This window comes from Gekko japonicus, unplaced genomic scaffold, assembly GCF_001447785.1.
Source record: "Gekko japonicus isolate JY-2015 unplaced genomic scaffold, Gekko_japonicus_V1.1 scaffold2606, whole genome shotgun sequence".
In the NCBI taxonomy this organism is placed as follows: domain Eukaryota; kingdom Metazoa; phylum Chordata; class Lepidosauria; order Squamata; family Gekkonidae; genus Gekko; species Gekko japonicus.
The window spans coordinates 24025-28028 of record NW_015170351.1 but is presented as its reverse complement, the minus strand read 5'-3'; positions in this window follow the sequence as shown (position 1 = coordinate 28028).

The window sequence follows — 4004 nt, the reverse complement described above, 5'->3', positions numbered from 1 at the left end:
CCTGGCCTGATCTCATCAGATCTGATCTCATCAGATGTCAGAAGCTAAGCAGGTCCAACGTGGAGGCAGGCAATGACAAATCACCCCCAAACCTCTCTTGCCTTGAAAACCCTACGGGGTTGTCACAAGTCAGCTGTGTCTTTTTTTTAAGCCCCCGGAGGGGATTTTTTATTGCATTTTTTATAACACTACAAACTACAACAGAAAATGGGAGGGAAAACTACATTTATAGGATAAAGAAAGATACCCACTACTGACTAAAAACCCAGGAGAGGAGATCATCTCACCATTTTAACCATACATTTAGTCTTAATCCCGTTAATCTTACTATCAACTGAGTCAAGTTTAACATTATCTTTTTCAAATCTTAAGTTTAACTGTCATACAGAAACACCCCAAAGCATCTCACTTCAACATTTTTAAAGGCACAATTCAGAGTCCTTCAGCCTTTACTTCTCCTTGCCTAGTCTCTTCCGAAGCTTATAAGGACTTTTAGGGGCTGCCGCCCCTTTCTCTGATAGAGAGTCCTCCCCGGAGGATTCCGAGTCCAGCTCGCCATTGGACTTACTGTCCTCCCCCTTTTCTCCTTCCTTCCCTGGCCCTCCCATCTGGACTCTTAAAAATTCCCGTGCTTTCTGGAAAGAGTCAATCTTTTCTTTTTTATCCTTGATTTTGAAGGTTACGCATTCTGGAGTTAACCATCTATATCCAATTGCATTTGTCTGTAGAAAAAGAATTAATTTGTTATATTTCTTTCTCCTTTGTCTTATTTCAAATGGAATGTCTTTTAACGTTCTGATGGTATTCTCCCCCACTTTCAGGGGTGGAACACACTGGTCATAGCGAACACCCTTTTCCAACAACCTAAGAGGCGACTCTACACATGGACATCACCAGATGGGCAACACCGAAATCAGATTGACTATATAATTTGCAGTCAAAGATGGAGAAGCTCTATCCAGTCAGTAAAAACAAGACCTGGAGCTGACTGTGGTTCAGATCATGAGCTACTCATTGCAAAATTCAGACTTAAACTGAAGAAAATTGGGAAAACCACGAGGCCATTCAGGTTTGACCTAGATCGCATCCCTGATGAATATACAGTAGAGGTGAAGAATAGATTCAAGGGTCTGGATTTGATAGATAGAGTGCCTGAAGAACTATGGACAGAGGTTCGTGACATCGTACAGGAGGCAGCAATCACCACCATCCCAAAGAAAAAGAAATGTAAGAAAGCAAAGTGGCTTTCTGATGAGGCTTTACAAATAGCAGAGGAAAGAAGGAAAGCGAAAGGCAAAGGCGAAAAGGAAAGATTTACCCAACTGAACGCAGATTTCCAGAGAACAGCAAGGAGAGATAAGGAGGCCTTCCTGAATGAACAGTGCAAAGTAATAGAAGAAAACAATAGAATGGGAAGGACTAGAGATCTCTTCAAGAAAATTGGAGAAATCAAGGGAGCGTTCCATGCAAAGCTGGCCATGATAAAGGACAAAAACGGTAGGGACCTAACAGAAGCAGAAGAGATTAGGAAAAGATGGCAAGAATACACAGAAGAACTATACAAGAAAGACCTCGATGTCCTTGACAACCACGACGGTATAATCACTGACCTCGAGCCAGACATCCTGGAATGTGAAGTTAAATGGGCCTTAGAAAGCATTACTAACAACAAAGCTAGTGGAGGTGATGGTATCCCAGCTGAGCTATTCAAAGTCTTAGAAGAGGATGCTGTTAAAGTTCTGCACTCCATTTGCCAGCAAATTTGGAAAACGCAACAGTGGCCACAGGATTGGAAAAGGTCAGTATACATTCCAATCCCAAAGAAGGGCAATGCCAAGGAATGTTCAAACTATCGCACAATTGCACTCATATCACACGCTAGCAAGGTCATGCTCAAGATCCTACAAGCTAGGCTTCAACAGTACGTGGATAGAGAACTGCCAGAAGTACAAGCTGGGTTTCGAAGAGGTAGAGGAACTAGAGATCAAATTGCCAACATTCGCTGGATTATGGAGAAAGCAAGAGAGTACCAGAAAAATATCTACTTCTGCTTCATTGACTATGCTAAAGCTTTTGACTGTGTGGATCACAACAAACTATGGCAGGGCCTTAAAGAGATGGGAGTACCAGACCACCTCACATGTCTCTTGAGAAACCTGTATAAGGGCCAAGAAGCGACAGTTAGAACCGGATATGGAACAACTGATTGGTTCAGCATAGGAAAAGGAGTACGACAAGGATGTATATTGTCGCCTTGCTTATTTAATATATATGCAGAGTACATCATGCGAAATGCTGGCCTGGATGAATCACAAGCGGGAATTAAGATTGCTGGGGAAAAGATCAACAACCTCAGATATGCAGACGATACCACTCTGATGGCAGAAAGTGAAGAGGACCTCAAGAGCCTCTTGCTCAGGGTAAAAGAGGAGAGCGCAAAAGTGGGCTTGAAGCTCAACATCAAAAAAACTAAGATCATGGCATCCGGCCCCATCACTCCTTGGCAAATAGAAGGGGAAGCTGTGGAAGTAGTGACAGACTTCACGTTCCTGGGATCCCAGATCACTGCAGACTGTGACAGTAGTCATGAAATTAAAAGACGCCTGCTCCTTGGGAGGAAAGCGATGGCGAACCTAAACAGCATGATAAAAAGTAGAGACATCACCCTGCCAACAAAAGTCCGCATGGTCAAAGCAATGGTATTCCCAGTAGTCAGGTATGGCTGCGTGAGTTGGACTATAAGGAAGGCCGAGCGCCGAAGAATAGATTCTTTTGAACTATGGTGTTGGAGAAGACTCTTGAGAGTCCCTTGGACTGCAAGAAGATCAAATCAGTCAATCCTAAAAGTAATCAACCCTGACTGTTCCCTGGAAGGCCAGATAATGAAACTGAAGCTCAAATACTTTGGCTACCAAATGAGAAGGGAGCACTCACTGGAGAAGACCCTGATACTGGGAAAGATTGAAGAAGATGGGGACGGCAAAGGATGAGATGGTTAGACAGTGTCACAGATGCAACGAACATGAAATTGAGCCGACTTCAGAGGACAGCAGAAGACAGGGGGGCCTGGCGGGAGCTGGTCCATGGGGTCGCGAAGAGTCGGACTTGACTGTGCGACTGAACAACAACAAAATGCCTTCTCTTCCGCTCCCCCCTCGATTCGCTCAAAAGTTCATGAAGTTAGGAGGCGTCCCTCCCTCGCCCGCTTCACTTTCCGTTTTTCAACATGGGGTAGGGAGCTTTCTTTTTCTCTTTAACCGTCGTTTCGCTCAGTCAGACTCATGTTCATATCTGGTCTTCCGACCCCGCTTTACTTCATTTCATCCGCTCAATCTCCTACGCTTGCCCCGGTCAGCGTCACTACGTCCCATTCGGGCACTGCGCAGGAAGGACCATTGGAACAGAGGAGTGCATCAATTCACCCACAACGCGTAGGTGAAGAGGCAACTCCTCATAACTCCCCTGGCTAGGAGCCTTCCGCCAGGCTCCCTGGGAGAGTAATGGGCCAGCGCTCCCCCTCCTTCCCGCCGTGCACAGACCGCATCCCTGGGAGGTCCAGGAGATGCGTCTGTCTAGCGTGCCACCATCAACCAGAAGCCAAGTCAGCTGTGTCTTGATGGCCAAATCAAACCTGACATGGATATTGTTGGGAGCTCTCATGCAGCAGCTATAGCATTTAGAAGTTCCCCAAGTGAATCAATGAAGTACATAAAAATTAGTTATGGGCAACTGATATGCATACATGGTAAGATTTTATGGTCCTTTCCAAGCCAGCAAGCTTTTGCTTCAAGTGCTAAAGATGGTGGTTTAGATTAGCTTTAGTAGCTGCATTTCAATGGTGCATAGTAATGAAACATTTCAATCACTGTATGTAAACAGAATTAGTAATAAAAAGTGTCCAATTCCTTTCCTGACATCAAAATGCTTCTTACATGAAGAATAGGGCAGAATGCTGTGTTTTTCTTAAAGGACAAAACATCTGGGAAAGGTGACCCATATTGTAG